The sequence below is a fragment of the Rhinoderma darwinii genome (assembly GCF_050947455.1).
Source record: "Rhinoderma darwinii isolate aRhiDar2 chromosome 5 unlocalized genomic scaffold, aRhiDar2.hap1 SUPER_5_unloc_42, whole genome shotgun sequence".
NCBI lineage: Eukaryota > Metazoa > Chordata > Amphibia > Anura > Rhinodermatidae > Rhinoderma > Rhinoderma darwinii.
In genome coordinates, this window is record NW_027461801.1 from 63978 (window position 1) to 87415 (window position 23438).

The following is a 23438-nucleotide window of genomic DNA, read 5'->3' on the forward strand; positions in this document are numbered from 1 at the left end:
AGGTGTGAAGGAACAAGGGGTGGCTGTGGGCATGCACTTGCTGCCGCTGCCAGTGTTTATCTGCATGGCAGCAGGGCATTTGGGCGTTGCCAGGAAGGCGTTTTTATGTAGATTCCTCCTCTTTCAGCACTGCATTGTGGTGCAAGCAAAAGAAGCAAATCCTGTCTGGCTTCCTCTCCGGCCTTTATTCACCTCCCGTGTAGCTGTGAGTGTGTGAGCCTGCAGGGCCCCATGGAATTGCCTAGAAGTAGGCTGAATCGCTGCAAGGGCTGAACAGCAGTATCGGACAGGCTCGGGCAACGCGCGGCCCGTTCGGGTTATCGCTTCTCGGCCTTTTGGCTAAGATCAAGTGTAGTATCTGTTCTTATCAGTTTAATATCTGATACGTCCCCTATCTGGGGACCATATATTAAATGGATTTTTAGAACAGGGAGATGGAAATAGAGCTTGCTCTGTCCACTCCACGCATTGACCTGGTATTGCAGTATTTCCAGGACCGGTGCACCCTTTCCTTATGTGTTGACTAAAAGCAGATTCCAAAAGTGTTTTTTGTCTTTGCTATTGTTTCTGTCTTTCTGAAGGGATCTCCCCTTTTAATCCCATTATTTCAACACCTGTTGGACAATGCATGAGTGATAATGAGCTCATTGATTAAATGCAATTAATGAATAGATTGCCACCTCTTGTTGTGTGTCGTCTGTGTTTCTGTGTTTCCGGCATTTCACATTGGAACACCTCATTCACCTTCCTTGTCTTCTCTCCGCCCTCCCTTTTAGGTAAGTTAAAGAGCTGCACCTGAGCCAGCCACTGATTGATTGATTGATTGATTGATTGATTGATTGATTGATTGATTGATTGATTGATTGATTGATGCAGCACAACAGTCAAATAGTGGAGTGGAGTAGGGGAACAGCAAACAGCCAATAAAGCAGCCCGCCCGCTCGCCTGCCCGCCACAATGGACCTACCTGTGTACACTAGATGGATGTGATGGAATGTACTGTCGTCCCTACATTTCAAGAAGAAGTAAGAATTGCAGTTGCAACAAAGCCTTGCTTGCCTACAAAGAGAGCAGCAATTTGGATTTGTTACTATGTTACCTAGAAGAATAACAAACTGTGCAAGGATGGAGGTTGTAGGAGCAAGGAGAAGTTGTCTGTAAAGTTGGTGGATGCCTATTTTCCATTTTGCAGTCCCTTGTCTCCCTCTTGTGGCCTCCTGGAGGCAACTAGCTGTGCAAAAAAAAGACAGCCTGGCGGCCGGCTGTTGCAGTGTTGCCCTCTCAGGCAACACTGAGTGACTGACTGAGCCTCACCGTCTTATGTAAAGTTCAGACGGAACTTTGCACGTGTCATAGTGGAGCCCTCAGGATTCCAGAGCCAGCTTTCTGACATCATAATGGGGCCTCAGAGATAAAAGCCTGGGCCCAGGCAGTGTTGGTCAGTGCTGCTCAGCAGGCAGCACTGGACTGGACTGGATTACAGCTGATACAAGGTGTGAAGGAACAAGGGGTGGCTGTGGGCATGCACTTGCTGCCGCTGCCAGTGTTTATCTGCATGGCAGCAGGGCATTTGGGCGTTGCCAGGAAGGCGTTTTTATGTAGATTCCTCCTCTTTCAGCACTGCATTGTGGTGCAAGCAAAAGAAGCAAATCCTGTCTGGCTTCCTCTCCGGCCTTTATTCACCTCCCGTGTAGCTGTGAGTGTGTGAGCCTGCAGGGCCCCATGGAATTGCCTAGAAGTAGGCTGAATCGCTGCAAGGGCTGAACAGCAGTATCGGGCAGGCTCGGGCAACGCGCGGCCCGTTCGGGTTATCGCTTCTCGGCCTTTTGGCTAAGATCAAGTGTAGTATCTGTTCTTATCAGTTTAATATCTGATACGTCCCCTATCTGGGGACCATATATTAAATGGATTTTTAGAACAGGGAGATGGAAATAGAGCTTGCTCTGTCCACTCCACGCATTGACCTGGTATTGCAGTATTTCCAGGACCGGTGCACCCTTTCCTTATGTGTTGACTAAAAGCAGATTCCAAAAGTGTTTTTTGTCTTTGCTATTGTTTCTGTCTTTCTGAAGGGATCTCCCCTTTTAATCCCATTATTTCAACACCTGTTGGACAATGCATGAGTGATAATGAGCTCATTGATTAAATGCAATTAATGAATAGATTGCCACCTCTTGTTGTGTGTCGTCTGTGTTTCTGTGTTTCCGGCATTTCACATTGGAACACCTCATTCACCTTCCTTGTCTTCTCTCCGCCCTCCCTTTTAGGTAAGTTAAAGAGCTGCACCTGAGCCAGCCACTTGATTGATTGATTGATTGATTGATTGATTGATTGATTGATTGATTGATTGATGCAGCACAACAGTCAAATAGTGGAGTGGAGTAGGGGAACAGCAAACAGCCAATAAAGCAGCCCGCCCGCTCGCCTGCCCGCCACAATGGACCTACCTGTGTACACTAGATGGATGTGATGGAATGTACTGTCGTCCCTACATTTCAAGAAGAAGTAAGAATTGCAGTTGCAATAAAGCCTTGCTTGCCTACAAAGAGAGCAGCAATTTGGATTTGTTACTATGTTACCTAGAAGAATAACAAACTGTGCAAGGATGGAGGTTGTAGGAGCAAGGAGAAGTTGTCTGTAAAGTTGGTGGATGCCTATTTTCCATTTTGCAGTCCCTTGTCTCCCTCTTGTGGCCTCCTGGAGGCAACTAGCTGTGCAAAAAAAAGACAGCCTGGCGGCCGGCTGTTGCAGTGTTGCCCTCTCAGGCAACACTGAGTGACTGACTGAGCCTCACCGTCTTATATAAAGTTCAGACGGAACTTTGCACGTGTCATAGTGGAGCCCTCAGGATTCCAGAGCCAGCTTTCTGACATCATAATGGGGCCTCAGAGATAAAAGCCTGGGCCCAGGCAGTGTTGGTCAGTGCTGCTCAGCAGGCAGCACTGGACTGGACTGGATTACAGCTGATACAAGGTGTGAAGGAACAAGGGGTGGCTGTGGGCATGCACTTGCTGCCGCTGCCAGTGTTTATCTGCATGGCAGCAGGGCATTTGGGCGTTGCCAGGAAGGCGTTTTTATGTAGATTCCTCCTCTTTCAGCACTGCATTGTGGTGCAAGCAAAAGAAGCAAATCCTGTCTGGCTTCCTCTCCGGCCTTTATTCACCTCCCGTGTAGCTGTGAGTGTGTGAGCCTGCAGGGCCCCATGGAATTGCCTAGAAGTAGGCTGAATCGCTGCAAGGGCTGAACAGCAGTATCGGACAGGCTCGGGCAACGCGCGGCCCGTTCGGGTTATCGCTTCTCGGCCTTTTGGCTAAGATCAAGTGTAGTATCTGTTCTTATCAGTTTAATATCTGATACGTCCCCTATCTGGGGACCATATATTAAATGGATTTTTAGAACAGGGAGATGGAAATAGAGCTTGCTCTGTCCACTCCACGCATTGACCTGGTATTGCAGTATTTCCAGGACCGGTGCACCCTTTCCTTATGTGTTGACTAAAAGCAGATTCCAAAAGTGTTTTTTGTCTTTGCTATTGTTTCTGTCTTTCTGAAGGGATCTCCCCTTTTAATCCCATTATTTCAACACCTGTTGGACAATGCATGAGTGATAATGAGCTCATTGATTAAATGCAATTAATGAATAGATTGCCACCTCTTGTTGTGTGTCGTCTGTGTTTCTGTGTTTCCGGCATTTCACATTGGAACACCTCATTCACCTTCCTTGTCTTCTCTCCGCCCTCCCTTTTAGGTAAGTTAAAGAGCTGCACCTGAGCCAGCCACTGATTGATTGATTGATTGATTGATTGATTGATTGATTGATTGATTGATTGATGCAGCACAACAGTCAAATAGTGGAGTGGAGTAGGGGAACAGCAAACAACCAATAAAGCAGCCCGCCCGCTCGCCTGCCCGCCACAATGGACCTACCTGTGTACACTAGATGGATGTGATGGAATGTACTGTCGTCCCTACATTTCAAGAAGAAGTAAGAATTGCAGTTGCAACAAAGCCTTGCTTGCCTACAAAGAGAGCAGCAATTTGGATTTGTTACTATGTTACCTAGAAGAATAACAAACTGTGCAAGGATGGAGGTTGTAGGAGCAAGGAGAAGTTGTCTGTAAAGTTGGTGGATGCCTATTTTCCATTTTGCAGTCCCTTGTCTCCCTCTTGTGGCCTCCTGGAGGCAACTAGCTGTGCAAAAAAAAGACAGCCTGGCGGCCGGCTGTTGCAGTGTTGCCCTCTCAGGCAACACTGAGTGACTGACTGAGCCTCACCGTCTTATATAAAGTTCAGACGGAACTTTGCACGTGTCATAGTGGAGCCCTCAGGATTCCAGAGCCAGCTTTCTGACATCATAATGGGGCCTCAGAGATAAAAGCCTGGGCCCAGGCAGTGTTGGTCAGTGCTGCTCAGCAGGCAGCACTGGACTGGACTGGATTACAGCTGATACAAGGTGTGAAGGAACAAGGGGTGGCTGTGGGCATGCACTTGCTGCCGCTGCCAGTGTTTATCTGCATGGCAGCAGGGCATTTGGGCGTTGCCAGGAAGGCGTTTTTATGTAGATTCCTCCTCTTTCAGCACTGCATTGTGGTGCAAGCAAAAGAAGCAAATCCTGTCTGGCTTCCTCTCCGGCCTTTATTCACCTCCCGTGTAGCTGTGAGTGTGTGAGCCTGCAGGGCCCCATGGAATTGCCTAGAAGTAGGCTGAATCGCTGCAAGGGCTGAACAGCAGTATCGGGCAGGCTCGGGCAACGCGCGGCCCGTTCGGGTTATCGCTTCTCGGCCTTTTGGCTAAGATCAAGTGTAGTATCTGTTCTTATCAGTTTAATATCTGATACGTCCCCTATCTGGGGACCATATATTAAATGGATTTTTAGAACAGGGAGATGGAAATAGAGCTTGCTCTGTCCACTCCACGCATTGACCTGGTATTGCAGTATTTCCAGGACCGGTGCACCCTTTCCTTATGTGTTGACTAAAAGCAGATTCCAAAAGTGTTTTTTGTCTTTGCTATTGTTTCTGTCTTTCTGAAGGGATCTCCCCTTTTAATCCCATTATTTCAACACCTGTTGGACAATGCATGAGTGATAATGAGCTCATTGATTAAATGCAATTAATGAATAGATTGCCACCTCTTGTTGTGTGTCGTCTGTGTTTCTATGTTTCCGGCATTTCACATTGGAACACCTCATTCACCTTCCTTGTCTTCTCTCCGCCCTCCCTTTTAGGTAAGTTAAAGAGCTGCACCTGAGCCAGCCACTGATTGATTGATTGATTGATTGATTGATTGATTGATTGATTGATTGATTGATTGATTGATGCAGCACAACAGTCAAATAGTGGAGTGGAGTAGGGGAACAGCAAACAGCCAATAAAGCAGCCCGCCCGCTCGCCTGCCCGCCACAATGGACCTACCTGTGTACACTAGATGGATGTGATGGAATGTACTGTCGTCCCTACATTTCAAGAAGAAGTAAGAATTGCAGTTGCAACAAAGCCTTGCTTGCCTACAAAGAGAGCAGCAATTTGGATTTGTTACTATGTTACCTAGAAGAATAACAAACTGTGCAAGGATGGAGGTTGTAGGAGCAAGGAGAAGTTGTCTGTAAAGTTGGTGGATGCCTATTTTCCATTTTGCAGTCCCTTGTCTCCCTCTTGTGGCCTCCTGGAGGCAACTAGCTGTGCAAAAAAAAGACAGCCTGGCGGCCGGCTGTTGCAGTGTTGCCCTCTCAGGCAACACTGAGTGACTGACTGAGCCTCACCGTCTTATATAAAGTTCAGACGGAACTTTGCACGTGTCATAGTGGAGCCCTCAGGATTCCAGAGCCAGCTTTCTGACATCATAATGGGGCCTCAGAGATAAAAGCCTGGGCCCAGGCAGTGTTGGTCAGTGCTGCTCAGCAGGCAGCACTGGACTGGACTGGATTACAGCTGATACAAGGTGTGAAGGAACAAGGGGTGGCTGTGGGCATGCACTTGCTGCCGCTGCCAGTGTTTATCTGCATGGCAGCAGGGCATTTGGGCGTTGCCAGGAAGGCGTTTTTATGTAGATTCCTCCTCTTTCAGCACTGCATTGTGGTGCAAGCAAAAGAAGCAAATCCTGTCTGGCTTCCTCTCCGGCCTTTATTCACCTCCCGTGTAGCTGTGAGTGTGTGAGCCTGCAGGGCCCCATGGAATTGCCTAGAAGTAGGCTGAATCGCTGCAAGGGCTGAACAGCAGTATCGGGCAGGCTCGGGCAACGCGCGGCCCGTTCGGGTTATCGCTTCTCGGCCTTTTGGCTAAGATCAAGTGTAGTATCTGTTCTTATCAGTTTAATATCTGATACGTCCCCTATCTGGGGACCATATATTAAATGGATTTTTAGAACAGGGAGATGGAAATAGAGCTTGCTCTGTCCACTCCACGCATTGACCTGGTATTGCAGTATTTCCAGGACCGGTGCACCCTTTCCTTATGTGTTGACTAAAAGCAGATTCCAAAAGTGTTTTTTGTCTTTGCTATTGTTTCTGTCTTTCTGAAGGGATCTCCCCTTTTAATCCCATTATTTCAACACCTGTTGGACAATGCATGAGTGATAATGAGCTCATTGATTAAATGCAATTAATGAATAGATTGCCACCTCTTGTTGTGTGTCGTCTGTGTTTCTGTGTTTCCGGCATTTCACATTGGAACACCTCATTCACCTTCCTTGTCTTCTCTCCGCCCTCCCTTTTAGGTAAGTTAAAGAGCTGCACCTGAGCCAGCCACTGATTGATTGATTGATTGATTGATTGATTGATTGATTGATTGATTGATTGATTGATTGATGCAGCACAACAGTCAAATAGTGGAGTGGAGTAGGGGAACAGCAAACAGCCAATAAAGCAGCCCGCCCGCTCGCCTGCCCGCCACAATGGACCTACCTGTGTACACTAGATGGATGTGATGGAATGTACTGTCGTCCCTACATTTCAAGAAGAAGTAAGAATTGCAGTTGCAACAAAGCCTTGCTTGCCTACAAAGAGAGCAGCAATTTGGATTTGTTACTATGTTACCTAGAAGAATAACAAACTGTGCAAGGATGGAGGTTGTAGGAGCAAGGAGAAGTTGTCTGTAAAGTTGGTGGATGCCTATTTTCCATTTTGCAGTCCCTTGTCTCCCTCTTGTGGCCTCCTGGAGGCAACTAGCTGTGCAAAAAAAAGACAGCCTGGCGGCCGGCTGTTGCAGTGTTGCCCTCTCAGGCAACACTGAGTGACTGACTGAGCCTCACCGTCTTATATAAAGTTCAGACGGAACTTTGCACGTGTCATAGTGGTGCCCTCAGGATTCCAGAGCCAGCTTTCTGACATCATAATGGGGCCTCAGAGATAAAAGCCTGGGCCCAGGCAGTGTTGGTCAGTGCTGCTCAGCAGGCAGCACTGGACTGGACTGGATTACAGCTGATACAAGGTGTGAAGGAACAAGGGGTGGCTGTGGGCATGCACTTGCTGCCGCTGCCAGTGTTTATCTGCATGGCAGCAGGGCATTTGGGCGTTGCCAGGAAGGCGTTTTTATGTAGATTCCTCCTCTTTCAGCACTGCATTGTGGTGCAAGCAAAAGAAGCAAATCCTGTCTGGCTTCCTCTCCGGCCTTTATTCACCTCCCGTGTAGCTGTGAGTGTGTGAGCCTGCAGGGCCCCATGGAATTGCCTAGAAGTAGGCTGAATCGCTGCAAGGGCTGAACAGCAGTATCGGGCAGGCTCGGGCAACGCGCGGCCCGTTCGGGTTATCGCTTCTCGGCCTTTTGGCTAAGATCAAGTGTAGTATCTGTTCTTATCAGTTTAATATCTGATACGTCCCCTATCTGGGGACCATATATTAAATGGATTTTTAGAACAGGGAGATGGAAATAGAGCTTGCTCTGTCCACTCCACGCATTGACCTGGTATTGCAGTATTTCCAGGACCGGTGCACCCTTTCCTTATGTGTTGACTAAAAGCAGATTCCAAAAGTGTTTTTTGTCTTTGCTATTGTTTCTGTCTTTCTGAAGGGATCTCCCCTTTTAATCCCATTATTTCAACACCTGTTGGACAATGCATGAGTGATAATGAGCTCATTGATTAAATGCAATTAATGAATAGATTGCCACCTCTTGTTGTGTGTCGTCTGTGTTTCTGTGTTTCCGGCATTTCACATTGGAACACCTCATTCACCTTCCTTGTCTTCTCTCCGCCCTCCCTTTTAGGTAAGTTAAAGAGCTGCACCTGAGCCAGCCACTGATTGATTGATTGATTGATTGATTGATTGATTGATTGATTGATTGATTGATTGATGCAGCACAACAGTCAAATAGTGGAGTGGAGTAGGGGAACAGCAAACAGCCAATAAAGCAGCCCGCCCGCTCGCCTGCCCGCCACAATGGACCTACCTGTGTACACTAGATGGATGTGATGGAATGTACTGTCGTCCCTACATTTCAAGAAGAAGTAAGAATTGCAGTTGCAACAAAGCCTTGCTTGCCTACAAAGAGAGCAGCAATTTGGATTTGTTACTATGTTACCTAGAAGAATAACAAACTGTGCAAGGATGGAGGTTGTAGGAGCAAGGAGAAGTTGTCTGTAAAGTTGGTGGATGCCTATTTTCCATTTTGCAGTCCCTTGTCTCCCTCTTGTGGCCTCCTGGAGGCAACTAGCTGTGCAAAAAAAAGACAGCCTGGCGGCCGGCTGTTGCAGTGTTGCCCTCTCAGGCAACACTGAGTGACTGACTGAGCCTCACCGTCTTATATAAAGTTCAGACGGAACTTTGCACGTGTCATAGTGGAGCCCTCAGGATTCCAGAGCCAGCTTTCTGACATCATAATGGGGCCTCAGAGATAAAAGCCTGGGCCCAGGCAGTGTTGGTCAGTGCTGCTCAGCAGGCAGCACTGGACTGGACTGGATTACAGCTGATACAAGGTGTGAAGGAACAAGGGGTGGCTGTGGGCATGCACTTGCTGCCGCTGCCAGTGTTTATCTGCATGGCAGCAGGGCATTTGGGCGTTGCCAGGAAGGCGTTTTTATGTAGATTCCTCCTCTTTCAGCACTGCATTGTGGTGCAAGCAAAAGAAGCAAATCCTGTCTGGCTTCCTCTCCGGCCTTTATTCACCTCCCGTGTAGCTGTGAGTGTGTGAGCCTGCAGGGCCCCATGGAATTGCCTAGAAGTAGGCTGAATCGCTGCAAGGGCTGAACAGCAGTATCGGGCAGGCTCGGGCAACGCGCGGCCCGTTCGGGTTATCGCTTCTCGGCCTTTTGGCTAAGATCAAGTGTAGTATCTGTTCTTATCAGTTTAATATCTGATACGTCCCCTATCTGGGGACCATATATTAAATGGATTTTTAGAACAGGGAGATGGAAATAGAGCTTGCTCTGTCCACTCCACGCATTGACCTGGTATTGCAGTATTTCCAGGACCGGTGCACCCTTTCCTTATGTGTTGACTAAAAGCAGATTCCAAAAGTGTTTTTTGTCTTTGCTATTGTTTCTGTCTTTCTGAAGGGATCTCCCCTTTTAATCCCATTATTTCAACACCTGTTGGACAATGCATGAGTGATAATGAGCTCATTGATTAAATGCAATTAATGAATAGATTGCCACCTCTTGTTGTGTGTCGTCTGTGTTTCTGTGTTTCCGGCATTTCACATTGGAACACCTCATTCACCTTCCTTGTCTTCTCTCCGCCCTCCCTTTTAGGTAAGTTAAAGAGCTGCACCTGAGCCAGCCACTGATTGATTGATTGATTGATTGATTGATTGATTGATTGATTGATTGATTGATTGATTGATTGATTGATGCAGCACAACAGTCAAATAGTGGAGTGGAGTAGGGGAACAGCAAACAGCCAATAAAGCAGCCCGCCCGCTCGCCTGCCCGCCACAATGGACCTACCTGTGTACACTAGATGGATGTGATGGAATGTACTGTCGTCCCTACATTTCAAGAAGAAGTAAGAATTGCAGTTGCAACAAAGCCTTGCTTGCCTACAAAGAGAGCAGCAATTTGGATTTGTTACTATGTTACCTAGAAGAATAACAAACTGTGCAAGGATGGAGGTTGTAGGAGCAAGGAGAAGTTGTCTGTAAAGTTGGTGGATGCCTATTTTCCATTTTGCAGTCCCTTGTCTCCCTCTTGTGGCCTCCTGGAGGCAACTAGCTGTGCAAAAAAAGACAGCCTGGCGGCCGGCTGTTGCAGTGTTGCCCTCTCAGGCAACACTGAGTGACTGACTGAGCCTCACCGTCTTATATAAAGTTCAGACGGAACTTTGCACGTGTCATAGTGGAGCCCTCAGGATTCCAGAGCCAGCTTTCTGACATCATAATGGGGCCTCAGAGATAAAAGCCTGGGCCCAGGCAGTGTTGGTCAGTGCTGCTCAGCAGGCAGCACTGGACTGGACTGGATTACAGCTGATACAAGGTGTGAAGGAACAAGGGGTGGCTGTGGGCATGCACTTGCTGCCGCTGCCAGTGTTTATCTGCATGGCAGCAGGGCATTTGGGCGTTGCCAGGAAGGCGTTTTTATGTAGATTCCTCCTCTTTCAGCACTGCATTGTGGTGCAAGCAAAAGAAGCAAATCCTGTCTGGCTTCCTCTCCGGCCTTTATTCACCTCCCGTGTAGCTGTGAGTGTGTGAGCCTGCAGGGCCCCATGGAATTGCCTAGAAGTAGGCTGAATCGCTGCAAGGGCTGAACAGCAGTATCGGGCAGGCTCGGGCAACGCGCGGCCCGTTCGGGTTATCGCTTCTCGGCCTTTTGGCTAAGATCAAGTGTAGTATCTGTTCTTATCAGTTTAATATCTGATACGTCCCCTATCTGGGGACCATATATTAAATGGATTTTTAGAACAGGGAGATGGAAATAGAGCTTGCTCTGTCCACTCCACGCATTGACCTGGTATTGCAGTATTTCCAGGACCGGTGCACCCTTTCCTTATGTGTTGACTAAAAGCAGATTCCAAAAGTGTTTTTTGTCTTTGCTATTGTTTCTGTCTTTCTGAAGGGATCTCCCCTTTTAATCCCATTATTTCAACACCTGTTGGACAATGCATGAGTGATAATGAGCTCATTGATTAAATGCAATTAATGAATAGATTGCCACCTCTTGTTGTGTGTCGTCTGTGTTTCTGTGTTTCCGGCATTTCACATTGGAACACCTCATTCACCTTCCTTGTCTTCTCTCCGCCCTCCCTTTTAGGTAAGTTAAAGAGCTGCACCTGAGCCAGCCACTGATTGATTGATTGATTGATTGATTGATTGATTGATTGATTGATTGATTGATTGATTGATTGATTGATGCAGCACAACAGTCAAATAGTGGAGTGGAGTAGGGGAACAGCAAACAGCCAATAAAGCAGCCCGCCCGCTCGCCTGCCCGCCACAATGGACCTACCTGTGTACACTAGATGGATGTGATGGAATGTACTGTCGTCCCTACATTTCAAGAAGAAGTAAGAATTGCAGTTGCAACAAAGCCTTGCTTGCCTACAAAGAGAGCAGCAATTTGGATTTGTTACTATGTTACCTAGAAGAATAACAAACTGTGCAAGGATGGAGGTTGTAGGAGCAAGGAGAAGTTGTCTGTAAAGTTGGTGGATGCCTATTTTCCATTTTGCAGTCCCTTGTCTCCCTCTTGTGGCCTCCTGGAGGCAACTAGCTGTGCAAAAAAAAAGACAGCCTGGCGGCCGGCTGTTGCAGTGTTGCCCTCTCAGGCAACACTGAGTGACTGACTGAGCCTCACCGTCTTATATAAAGTTCAGACGGAACTTTGCACGTGTCATAGTGGAGCCCTCAGGATTCCAGAGCCAGCTTTCTGACATCATAATGGGGCCTCAGAGATAAAAGCCTGGGCCCAGGCAGTGTTGGTCAGTGCTGCTCAGCAGGCAGCACTGGACTGGACTGGATTACAGCTGATACAAGGTGTGAAGGAACAAGGGGTGGCTGTGGGCATGCACTTGCTGCCGCTGCCAGTGTTTATCTGCATGGCAGCAGGGCATTTGGGCGTTGCCAGGAAGGCGTTTTTATGTAGATTCCTCCTCTTTCAGCACTGCATTGTGGTGCAAGCAAAAGAAGCAAATCCTGTCTGGCTTCCTCTCCGGCCTTTATTCACCTCCCGTGTAGCTGTGAGTGTGTGAGCCTGCAGGGCCCCATGGAATTGCCTAGAAGTAGGCTGAATCGCTGCAAGGGCTGAACAGCAGTATCGGGCAGGCTCGGGCAACGCGCGGCCCGTTCGGGTTATCGCTTCTCGGCCTTTTGGCTAAGATCAAGTGTAGTATCTGTTCTTATCAGTTTAATATCTGATACGTCCCCTATCTGGGGACCATATATTAAATGGATTTTTAGAACAGGGAGATGGAAATAGAGCTTGCTCTGTCCACTCCACGCATTGACCTGGTATTGCAGTATTTCCAGGACCGGTGCACCCTTTCCTTATGTGTTGACTAAAAGCAGATTCCAAAAGTGTTTTTTGTCTTTGCTATTGTTTCTGTCTTTCTGAAGGGATCTCCCCTTTTAATCCCATTATTTCAACACCTGTTGGACAATGCATGAGTGATAATGAGCTCATTGATTAAATGCAATTAATGAATAGATTGCCACCTCTTGTTGTGTGTCGTCTGTGTTTCTGTGTTTCCGGCATTTCACATTGGAACACCTCATTCACCTTCCTTGTCTTCTCTCCGCCCTCCCTTTTAGGTAAGTTAAAGAGCTGCACCTGAGCCAGCCACTGATTGATTGATTGATTGATTGATTGATTGATTGATTGATTGATTGATTGATTGATTGATTGATTGATTGATTGATGCAGCACAACAGTCAAATAGTGGAGTGGAGTAGGGGAACAGCAAACAGCGAATAAAGCAGCCCGCCCGCTCGCCTGCCCGCCACAATGGACCTACCTGTGTACACTAGATGGATGTGATGGAATGTACTGTCGTCCCTACATTTCAAGAAGAAGTAAGAATTGCAGTTGCAACAAAGCCTTGCTTGCCTACAAAGAGAGCAGCAATTTGGATTTGTTACTATGTTACCTAGAAGAATAACAAACTGTGCAAGGATGGAGGTTGTAGGAGCAAGGAGAAGTTGTCTGTAAAGTTGGTGGATGCCTATTTTCCATTTTGCAGTCCCTTGTCTCCCTCTTGTGGCCTCCTGGAGGCAACTAGCTGTGCAAAAAAAAGACAGCCTGGCGGCCGGCTGTTGCAGTGTTGCCCTCTCAGGCAACACTGAGTGACTGACTGAGCCTCACCGTCTTATATAAAGTTCAGACGGAACTTTGCACGTGTCATAGTGGAGCCCTCAGGATTCCAGAGCCAGCTTTCTGACATCATAATGGGGCCTCAGAGATAAAAGCCTGGGCCCAGGCAGTGTTGGTCAGTGCTGCTCAGCAGGCAGCACTGGACTGGACTGGATTACAGCTGATACAAGGTGTGAAGGAACAAGGGGTGGCTGTGGGCATGCACTTGCTGCCGCTGCCAGTGTTTATCTGCATGGCAGCAGGGCATTTGGGCGTTGCCAGGAAGGCGTTTTTATGTAGATTCCTCCTCTTTCAGCACTGCATTGTGGTGCAAGCAAAAGAAGCAAATCCTGTCTGGCTTCCTCTCCGGCCTTTATTCACCTCCCGTGTAGCTGTGAGTGTGTGAGCCTGCAGGGCCCCATGGAATTGCCTAGAAGTAGGCTGAATCGCTGCAAGGGCTGAACAGCAGTATCGGGCAGGCTCGGGCAACGCGCGGCCCGTTCGGGTTATCGCTTCTCGGCCTTTTGGCTAAGATCAAGTGTAGTATCTGTTCTTATCAGTTTAATATCTGATACGTCCCCTATCTGGGGACCATATATTAAATGGATTTTTAGAACAGGGAGATGGAAATAGAGCTTGCTCTGTCCACTCCACGCATTGACCTGGTATTGCAGTATTTCCAGGACCGGTGCACCCTTTCCTTATGTGTTGACTAAAAGCAGATTCCAAAAGTGTTTTTTGTCTTTGCTATTGTTTCTGTCTTTCTGAAGGGATCTCCCCTTTTAATCCCATTATTTCAACACCTGTTGGACAATGCATGAGTGATAATGAGCTCATTGATTAAATGCAATTAATGAATAGATTGCCACCTCTTGTTGTGTGTCGTCTGTGTTTCTGTGTTTCCGGCATTTCACATTGGAACACCTCATTCACCTTCCTTGTCTTCTCTCCGCCCTCCCTTTTAGGTAAGTTAAAGAGCTGCACCTGAGCCAGCCACTGATTGATTGATTGATTGATTGATTGATTGATTGATTGATTGATTGATTGATTGATTGATTGATGCAGCACAACAGTCAAATAGTGGAGTGGAGTAGGGGAACAGCAAACAGCCAATAAAGCAGCCCGCCCGCTCGCCTGCCCGCCACAATGGACCTACCTGTGTACACTAGATGGATGTGATGGAATGTACTGTCGTCCCTACATTTCAAGAAGAAGTAAGAATTGCAGTTGCAACAAAGCCTTGCTTGCCTACAAAGAGAGCAGCAATTTGGATTTGTTACTATGTTACCTAGAAGAATAACAAACTGTGCAAGGATGGAGGTTGTAGGAGCAAGGAGAAGTTGTCTGTAAAGTTGGTGGATGCCTATTTTCCATTTTGCAGTCCCTTGTCTCCCTCTTGTGGCCTCCTGGAGGCAACTAGCTGTGCAAAAAAAAGACAGCCTGGCGGCCGGCTGTTGCAGTGTTGCCCTCTCAGGCAACACTGAGTGACTGACTGAGCCTCACCATCTTATATAAAGTTCAGACGGAACTTTGCACGTGTCATAGTGGAGCCCTCAGGATTCCAGAGCCAGCTTTCTGACATCATAATGGGGCCTCAGAGATAAAAGCCTGGGCCCAGGCAGTGTTGGTCAGTGCTGCTCAGCAGGCAGCACTGGACTGGACTGGATTACAGCTGATACAAGGTGTGAAGGAACAAGGGGTGGCTGTGGGCATGCACTTGCTGCCGCTGCCAGTGTTTATCTGCATGGCAGCAGGGCATTTGGGCGTTGCCAGGAAGGCGTTTTTATGTAGATTCCTCCTCTTTCAGCACTGCATTGTGGTGCAAGCAAAAGAAGCAAATCCTGTCTGGCTTCCTCTCCGGCCTTTATTCACCTCCCGTGTAGCTGTGAGTGTGTGAGCCTGCAGGGCCCCATGGAATTGCCTAGAAGTAGGCTGAATCGCTGCAAGGGCTGAACAGCAGTATCGGGCAGGCTCGGGCAACGCGCGGCCCGTTCGGGTTATCGCTTCTCGGCCTTTTGGCTAAGATCAAGTGTAGTATCTGTTCTTATCAGTTTAATATCTGATACGTCCCCTATCTGGGGACCATATATTAAATGGATTTTTAGAACAGGGAGATGGAAATAGAGCTTGCTCTGTCCACTCCACGCATTGACCTGGTATTGCAGTATTTCCAGGACCGGTGCACCCTTTCCTTATGTGTTGACTAAAAGCAGATTCCAAAAGTGTTTTTTATCTTTGCTATTGTTTCTGTCTTTCTGAAGGGATCTCCCCTTTTAATCCCATTATTTCAACACCTGTTGGACAATGCATGAGTGATAATGAGCTCATTGATTAAATGCAATTAATGAATAGATTGCCACCTCTTGTTGTGTGTCGTCTGTGTTTCTGTGTTTCCGGCATTTCACATTGGAACACCTCATTCACCTTCCTTGTCTTCTCTCCGCCCTCCCTTTTAGGTAAGTTAAAGAGCTGCACCTGAGCCAGCCACTGATTGATTGATTGATTGATTGATTGATTGATTGATTGATTGATGCAGCACAACAGTCAAATAGTGGAGTGGAGTAGGGGAACAGCAAACAGCCAATAAAGCAGCCCGCCCGCTCGCCTGCCCGCCACAATGGACCTACCTGTGTACACTAGATGGATGTGATGGAATGTACTGTCGTCCCTACATTTCAAGAAGAAGTAAGAATTGCAGTTGCAACAAAGCCTTGCTTGCCTACAAAGAGAGCAGCAATTTGGATTTGTTACTATGTTACCTAGAAGAATAACAAACTGTGCAAGGATGGAGGTTGTAGGAGCAAGGAGAAGTTGTCTGTAAAGTTGGTGGATGCCTATTTTCCATTTTGCAGTCCCTTGTCTCCCTCTTGTGGCCTCCTGGAGGCAACTAGCTGTGCAAAAAAAAGACAGCCTGGCGGCCGGCTGTTGCAGTGTTGCCCTCTCAGGCAACACTGAGTGACTGACTGAGCCTCACCGTCTTATATAAAGTTCAGACGGAACTTTGCACGTGTCATAGTGGAGCCCTCAGGATTCCAGAGCCAGCTTTCTGACATCATAATGGGGCCTCAGAGATAAAAGCCTGGGCCCAGGCAGTGTTGGTCAGTGCTGCTCAGCAGGCAGCACTGGACTGGACTGGATTACAGCTGATACAAGGTGTGAAGGAACAAGGGGTGGCTGTGGGCATGCACTTGCTGCCGCTGCCAGTGTTTATCTGCATGGCAGCAGGGCATTTGGGCGTTGCCAGGAAGGCGTTTTTATGTAGATTCCTCCTCTTTCAGCACTGCATTGTGGTGCAAGCAAAAGAAGCAAATCCTGTCTGGCTTCCTCTCCGGCCTTTATTCACCTCCCGTGTAGCTGTGAGTGTGTGAGCCTGCAGGGCCCCATGGAATTGCCTAGAAGTAGGCTGAATCGCTGCAAGGGCTGAACAGCAGTATCGGGCAGGCTCGGGCAACGCGCGGCCCGTTCGGGTTATCGCTTCTCGGCCTTTTGGCTAAGATCAAGTGTAGTATCTGTTCTTATCAGTTTAATATCTGATACGTCCCCTATCTGGGGACCATATATTAAATGGATTTTTAGAACAGGGAGATGGAAATAGAGCTTGCTCTGTCCACTCCACGCATTGACCTGGTATTGCAGTATTTCCAGGACCGGTGCACCCTTTCCTTATGTGTTGACTAAAAGCAGATTCCAAAAGTGTTTTTTGTCTTTGCTATTGTTTCTGTCTTTCTGAAGGGATCTCCCCTTTTAATCCCATTATTTCAACACCTGTTGGACAATGCATGAGTGATAATGAGCTCATTGATTAAATGCAATTAATGAATAGATTGCCACCTCTTGTTGTGTGTCGTCTGTGTTTCTGTGTTTCCGGCATTTCACATTGGAACACCTCATTCACCTTCCTTGTCTTCTCTCCGCCCTCCCTTTTAGGTAAGTTAAAGAGCTGCACCTGAGCCAGCCACTGATTGATTGATTGATTGATTGATTGATTGATTGATTGATTGATTGATTGATTGATTGATTGATGCAGCACAACAGTCAAATAGTGGAGTGGAGTAGGGGAACAGCAAACAGCCAATAAAGCAGCCCGCCCGCTCGCCTGCCCGCCACAATGGACCTACCTGTGTACACTAGATGGATGTGATGGAATGTACTGTCGTCCCTACATTTCAAGAAGAAGTAAGAATTGCAGTTGCAACAAAGCCTTGCTTGCCTACAAAGAGAGCAGCAATTTGGATTTGTTACTATGTTACCTAGAAGAATAACAAACTGTGCAAGGATGGAGGTTGTAGGAGCAAGGAGAAGTTGTCTGTAAAGTTGGTGGATGCCTATTTTCCATTTTGCAGTCCCTTGTCTCCCTCTTGTGGCCTCCTGGAGGCAACTAGCTGTGCAAAAAAAAGACAGCCTGGCGGCCGGCTGTTGCAGTGTTGCCCTCTCAGGCAACACTGAGTGACTGACTGAGCCTCACCGTCTTATATAAAGTTCAGACGGAACTTTGCACGTGTCATAGTGGAGCCCTCAGGATTCCAGAGCCAGCTTTCTGACATCATAATGGGGCCTCAGAGATAAAAGCCTGGGCCCAGGCAGTGTTGGTCAGTGCTGCTCAGCAGGCAGCACTGGACTGGACTGGATTACAGCTGATACAAGGTGTGAAGGAACAAGGGGTGGCTGTGGGCATGCACTTGCTGCCGCTGCCAGTGTTTATCTGCATGGCAGCAGGGCATTTGGGCGTTGCCAGGAAGGCGTTTTTATGTAGATTCCTCCTCTTTCAGCACTGCATTGTGGTGCAAGCAAAAGAAGCAAATCCTGTCTGGCTTCCTCTCCGGCCTTTATTCACCTCCCGTGTAGCTGTGAGTGTGTGAGCCTGCAGGGCCCCATGGAATTGCCTAGAAGTAGGCTGAATCGCTGCAAGGGCTGAACAGCAGTATCGGGCAGGCTCGGGCAACGCGCGGCCCGTTCGGGTTATCGCTTCTCGGCCTTTTGGCTAAGATCAAGTGTAGTATCTGTTCTTATCAGTTTAATATCTGATACGTCCCCTATCTGGGGACCATATATTAAATGGATTTTTAGAACAGGGAGATGGAAATAGAGCTTGCTCTGTCCACTCCACGCATTGACCTGGTATTGCAGTATTTCCAGGACCGGTGCACCCTTTCCTTATGTGTTGACTAAAAGCAGATTCCAAAAGTGTTTTTTGTCTTTGCTATTGTTTCTGTCTTTCTGAAGGGATCTCCCCTTTTAATCCCATTATTTCAACACCTGTTGGACAATGCATGAGTGATAATGAGCTCATTGATTAAATGCAATTAATGAATAGATTGCCACCTCTTGTTGTGTGTCGTCTGTGTTTCTGTGTTTCCGGCATTTCACATTGGAACACCTCATTCACCTTCCTTGTCTTCTCTCCGCCCTCCCTTTTAGGTAAGTTAAAGAGCTGCACCTGAGCCAGCCACTGATTGATTGATTGATTGATTGATTGATTGATTGATTGATTGATTGATTGATTGATGCAGCACAACAGTCAAATAGTGGAGTGGAGTAGGGGAACAGCAAACAGCCAATAAAGCAGCCCGCCCGCTCGCCTGCCCGCCACAATGGACCTACCTGTGTACACTAGATGGATGTGATGGAATGTACTGTCGTCCCTACATTTCAAGAAGAAGTAAGAATTGCAGTTGCAACAAAGCCTTGCTTGCCTACAAAGAGAGCAGCAATTTGGATTTGTTACTATGTTACCTAGAAGAATAACAAACTGTGCAAGGATGGAGGTTGTAGGAGCAAGGAGAAGTTGTCTGTAAAGTTGGTGGATGCCTATTTTCCATTTTGCAGTCCCTTGTCTCCCTCTTGTGGCCTCCTGGAGGCAACTAGCTGTGCAAAAAAAAGACAGCCTGGCGGCCGGCTGTTGCAGTGTTGCCCTCTCAGGCAACACTGAGTGACTGACTGAGCCTCACCGTCTTATATAAAGTTCAGACGGAACTTTGCACGTGTCATAGTGGAGCCCTCAGGATTCCAGAGCCAGCTTTCTGACATCATAATGGGGCCTCAGAGATAAAAGCCTGGGCCCAGGCAGTGTTGGTCAGTGTTGCTCAGCAGGCAGCACTGGACTGGACTGGATTACAGCTGATACAAGGTGTGAAGGAACAAGGGGTGGCTGTGGGCATGCACTTGCTGCCGCTGCCAGTGTTTATCTGCATGGCAGCAGGGCATTTGGGCGTTGCCAGGAAGGCGTTTTTATGTAGATTCCTCCTCTTTCAGCACTGCATTGTGGTGCAAGCAAAAGAAGCAAATCCTGTCTGGCTTCCTCTCCGGCCTTTATTCACCTCCCGTGTAGCTGTGAGTGTGTGAGCCTGCAGGGCCCCATGGAATTGCCTAGAAGTAGGCTGAATCGCTGCAAGGGCTGAACAGCAGTATCGGGCAGGCTCGGGCAACGCGCGGCCCGTTCGGGTTATCGCTTCTCGGCCTTTTGGCTAAGATCAAGTGTAGTATCTGTTCTTATCAGTTTAATATCTGATACGTCCCCTATCTGGGGACCATATATTAAATGGATTTTTAGAACAGGGAGATGGAAATAGAGCTTGCTCTGTCCACTCCACGCATTGACCTGGTATTGCAGTATTTCCAGGACCGGTGCACCCTTTCCTTATGTGTTGACTAAAAGCAGATTCCAAAAGTGTTTTTTGTCTTTGCTATTGTTTCTGTCTTTCTGAAGGGATCTCCCCTTTTAATCCCATTATTTCAACACCTGTTGGACAATGCATGAGTGATAATGAGCTCATTGATTAAATGCAATTAATGAATAGATTGCCACCTCTTGTTGTGTGTCGTCTGTGTTTCTGTGTTTCCGGCATTTCACATTGGAACACCTCATTCACCTTCCTTGTCTTCTCTCCGCCCTCCCTTTTAGGTAAGTTAAAGAGCTGCACCTGAGCCAGCCACTGATTGATTGATTGATTGATTGATTGATTGATGCAGCACAACAGTCAAATAGTGGAGTGGAGTAGGGGAACAGCAAACAGCCAATAAAGCAGCCCGCCCGCTCGCCTGCCCGCCACAATGGACCTACCTGTGTACACTAGATGGATGTGATGGAATGTACTGTCGTCCCTACATTTCAAGAAGAAGTAAGAATTGCAGTTGCAACAAAGCCTTGCTTGCCTACAAAGAGAGCAGCAATTTGGATTTGTTACTATGTTACCTAGACGAATAACAAACTGTGCAAGGATGGAGGTTGTAGGAGCAAGGAGAAGTTGTCTGTAAAGTTGGTGGATGCCTATTTTCCATTTTGCAGTCCCTTGTCTCCCTCTTGTGGCCTCCTGGAGGCAACTAGCTGTGCAAAAAAAAGACAGCCTGGCGGCCGGCTGTTGCAGTGTTGCCCTCTCAGGCAACACTGAGTGACTGACTGAGCCTCACCGTCTTATATAAAGTTCAGACGGAACTTTGCACGTGTCATAGTGGAGCCCTCAGGATTCCAGAGCCAGCTTTCTGACATCATAATGGGGCCTCAGAGATAAAAGCCTGGGCCCAGGCAGTGTTGGTCAGTGCTGCTCAGCAGGCAGCACTGGACTGGACTGGATTACAGCTGATACAAGGTGTGAAGGAACAAGGGGTGGCTGTGGGCATGCACTTGCTGCCGCTGCCAGTGTTTATCTGCATGGCAGCAGGGCATTTGGGCGTTGCCAGGAAGGCGTTTTTATGTAGATTCCTCCTCTTTCAGCACTGCATTGTGGTGTAAGCAAAAGAAGCAAATCCTGTCTGGCTTCCTCTCCGGCCTTTATTCACCTCCCGTGTAGCTGTGAGTGTGTGAGCCTGCAGGGCCCCATGGAATTGCCTAGAAGTAGGCTGAATCGCTGCAAGGGCTGAACAGCAGTATCGGGCAGGCTCGGGCAACGCGCGGCCCGTTCGGGTTATCGCTTCTCGGCCTTTTGGCTAAGATCAAGTGTAGTATCTGTTCTTATCAGTTTAATATCTGATACGTCCCCTATCTGGGGACCATATATTAAATGGATTTTTAGAACAGGGAGATGGAAATAGAGCTTGCTCTGTCCACTCCACGCATTGACCTGGTATTGCAGTATTTCCAGGACCGGTGCACCCTTTCCTTATGTGTTGACTAAAAGCAGATTCCAAAAGTGTTTTTTGTCTTTGCTATTGTTTCTGTCTTTCTGAAGGGATCTCCCCTTTTAATCCCATTATTTCAACACCTGTTGGACAATGCATGAGTGATAATGAGCTCATTGATTAAATGCAATTAATGAATAGATTGCCACCTCTTGTTGTGTGTCGTCTGTGTTTCTGTGTTTCCGGCATTTCACATTGGAACACCTCATTCACCTTCCTTGTCTTCTCTCCGCCCTCCCTTTTAGGTAAGTTAAAGAGCTGCACCTGAGCCAGCCACTGATTGATTGATTGATTGATTGATTGATTGATTGATGCAGCACAACAGTCAAATAGTGGAGTGGAGTAGGGGAACAGCAAACAGCCAATAAAGCAGCCCGCCCGCTCGCCTGCCCGCCACAATGGACCTACCTGTGTACACTAGATGGATGTGATGGAATGTACTGTCGTCCCTACATTTCAAGAAGAAGTAAGAATTGCAGTTGCAACAAAGCCTTGCTTGCCTACAAAGAGAGCAGCAATTTGGATTTGTTACTATGTTACCTAGAAGAATAACAAACTGTGCAAGGATGGAGGTTGTAGGAGCAAGGAGAAGTTGTCTGTAAAGTTGGTGGATGCCTATTTTCCATTTTGCAGTCCCTTGTCTCCCTCTTGTGGCCTCCTGGAGGCAACTAGCTGTGCAAAAAAAAGACAGCCTGGCGGCCGGCTGTTGCAGTGTTGCCCTCTCAGGCAACACTGAGTGACTGACTGAGCCTCACCGTCTTATATAAAGTTCAGACGGAACTTTGCACGTGTCATAGTGGAGCCCTCAGGATTCCAGAGCCAGCTTTCTGACATCATAATGGGGCCTCAGAGATAAAAGCCTGGGCCCAGGCAGTGTTGGTCAGTGCTGCTCAGCAGGCAGCACTGGACTGGACTGGATTACAGCTGATACAAGGTGTGAAGGAACAAGGGGTGGCTGTGGGCATGCACTTGCTGCCGCTGCCAGTGTTTATCTGCATGGCAGCAGGGCATTTGGGCGTTGCCAGGAAGGCGTTTTTATGTAGATTCCTCCTCTTTCAGCACTGCATTGTGGTGCAAGCAAAAGAAGCAAATCCTGTCTGGCTTCCTCTCCGGCCTTTATTCACCTCCCGTGTAGCTGTGAGTGTGTGAGCCTGCAGGGCCCCATGGAATTGCCTAGAAGTAGGCTGAATCGCTGCAAGGGCTGAACAGCAGTATCGGGCAGGCTCGGGCAACGCGCGGCCCGTTCGGGTTATCGCTTCTCGGCCTTTTGGCTAAGATCAAGTGTAGTATCTGTTCTTATCAGTTTAATATCTGATACGTCCCCTATCTGGGGACCATATATTAAATGGATTTTTAGAACAGGGAGATGGAAATAGAGCTTGCTCTGTCCACTCCACGCATTGACCTGGTATTGCAGTATTTCCAGGACCGGTGCACCCTTTCCTTATGTGTTGACTAAAAGCAGATTCCAAAAGTGTTTTTTGTCTTTGCTATTGTTTCTGTCTTTCTGAAGGGATCTCCCCTTTTAATCCCATTATTTCAACACCTGTTGGACAATGCATGAGTGATAATGAGCTCATTGATTAAATGCAATTAATGAATAGATTGCCACCTCTTGTTGTGTGTCGTCTGTGTTTCTGTGTTTCCGGCATTTCACATTGGAACACCTCATTCACCTTCCTTGTCTTCTCTCCGCCCTCCCTTTTAGGTAAGTTAAAGAGCTGCACCTGAGCCAGCCACTGATTGATTGATTGATTGATTGATTGATTGATTGATTGATTGATGCAGCACAACAGTCAAATAGTGGAGTGGAGTAGGGGAACAGCAAACAGCCAATAAAGCAGCCCGCCCGCTCGCCTGCCCGCCACAATGGACCTACCTGTGTACACTAGATGGATGTGATGGAATGTACTGTCGTCCCTACATTTCAAGAAGAAGTAAGAATTGCAGTTGCAACAAAGCCTTGCTTGCCTACAAAGAGAGCAGCAATTTGGATTTGTTACTATGTTACCTAGAAGAATAACAAACTGTGCAAGGATGGAGGTTGTAGGAGCAAGGAGAAGTTGTCTGTAAAGTTGGTGGATGCCTATTTTCCATTTTGCAGTCCCTTGT

General features: G+C 47.6%; 16 non-coding genes across 16 annotated transcripts; all 16 read left to right on the top strand.

The window, feature by feature from the left end:
- Window positions 1-319: 319 nt before the first annotated feature.
- Window positions 320-510, top strand: LOC142693432 (U2 spliceosomal RNA). Its single transcript, XR_012861774.1, has one exon. It is a non-coding gene; the product is annotated as a U2 spliceosomal RNA (small nuclear RNA).
- Window positions 511-1810: 1300 nt separating this feature from the next.
- LOC142693435 (U2 spliceosomal RNA) lies at window positions 1811-2001 on the top strand. The gene has a single exon (XR_012861776.1). It is a non-coding gene; the product is annotated as a U2 spliceosomal RNA (small nuclear RNA).
- A 1289-nt stretch (window positions 2002-3290) lies between these two features.
- On the top strand, window positions 3291-3481 carry LOC142693436 (U2 spliceosomal RNA). The gene has a single exon (XR_012861777.1). It is a non-coding gene; the product is annotated as a U2 spliceosomal RNA (small nuclear RNA).
- A 1288-nt stretch (window positions 3482-4769) lies between these two features.
- LOC142693437 (U2 spliceosomal RNA) lies at window positions 4770-4960 on the top strand. Its single transcript, XR_012861778.1, has one exon. It is a non-coding gene; the product is annotated as a U2 spliceosomal RNA (small nuclear RNA).
- A 1296-nt stretch (window positions 4961-6256) lies between these two features.
- On the top strand, window positions 6257-6447 carry LOC142693438 (U2 spliceosomal RNA). The gene has a single exon (XR_012861779.1). It is a non-coding gene; the product is annotated as a U2 spliceosomal RNA (small nuclear RNA).
- Window positions 6448-7743: 1296 nt separating this feature from the next.
- LOC142693439 (U2 spliceosomal RNA) lies at window positions 7744-7934 on the top strand. The gene has a single exon (XR_012861780.1). It is a non-coding gene; the product is annotated as a U2 spliceosomal RNA (small nuclear RNA).
- A 1292-nt stretch (window positions 7935-9226) lies between these two features.
- LOC142692970 (U2 spliceosomal RNA) lies at window positions 9227-9417 on the top strand. The gene has a single exon (XR_012861357.1). It is a non-coding gene; the product is annotated as a U2 spliceosomal RNA (small nuclear RNA).
- Window positions 9418-10720: 1303 nt separating this feature from the next.
- On the top strand, window positions 10721-10911 carry LOC142692972 (U2 spliceosomal RNA). Its single transcript, XR_012861358.1, has one exon. It is a non-coding gene; the product is annotated as a U2 spliceosomal RNA (small nuclear RNA).
- A 1305-nt stretch (window positions 10912-12216) lies between these two features.
- LOC142692973 (U2 spliceosomal RNA) lies at window positions 12217-12407 on the top strand. Its single transcript, XR_012861359.1, has one exon. It is a non-coding gene; the product is annotated as a U2 spliceosomal RNA (small nuclear RNA).
- Window positions 12408-13719: 1312 nt separating this feature from the next.
- On the top strand, window positions 13720-13910 carry LOC142692974 (U2 spliceosomal RNA). Its single transcript, XR_012861360.1, has one exon. It is a non-coding gene; the product is annotated as a U2 spliceosomal RNA (small nuclear RNA).
- A 1300-nt stretch (window positions 13911-15210) lies between these two features.
- Window positions 15211-15401, top strand: LOC142692975 (U2 spliceosomal RNA). The gene has a single exon (XR_012861361.1). It is a non-coding gene; the product is annotated as a U2 spliceosomal RNA (small nuclear RNA).
- Window positions 15402-16681: 1280 nt separating this feature from the next.
- On the top strand, window positions 16682-16872 carry LOC142692977 (U2 spliceosomal RNA). The gene has a single exon (XR_012861363.1). It is a non-coding gene; the product is annotated as a U2 spliceosomal RNA (small nuclear RNA).
- A 1300-nt stretch (window positions 16873-18172) lies between these two features.
- LOC142692978 (U2 spliceosomal RNA) lies at window positions 18173-18363 on the top strand. Its single transcript, XR_012861364.1, has one exon. It is a non-coding gene; the product is annotated as a U2 spliceosomal RNA (small nuclear RNA).
- Window positions 18364-19655: 1292 nt separating this feature from the next.
- Window positions 19656-19846, top strand: LOC142692979 (U2 spliceosomal RNA). Its single transcript, XR_012861365.1, has one exon. It is a non-coding gene; the product is annotated as a U2 spliceosomal RNA (small nuclear RNA).
- Window positions 19847-21114: 1268 nt separating this feature from the next.
- On the top strand, window positions 21115-21305 carry LOC142692980 (U2 spliceosomal RNA). The gene has a single exon (XR_012861366.1). It is a non-coding gene; the product is annotated as a U2 spliceosomal RNA (small nuclear RNA).
- Window positions 21306-22577: 1272 nt separating this feature from the next.
- Window positions 22578-22768, top strand: LOC142692981 (U2 spliceosomal RNA). Its single transcript, XR_012861367.1, has one exon. It is a non-coding gene; the product is annotated as a U2 spliceosomal RNA (small nuclear RNA).
- Window positions 22769-23438: the final 670 nt, after the last annotated feature.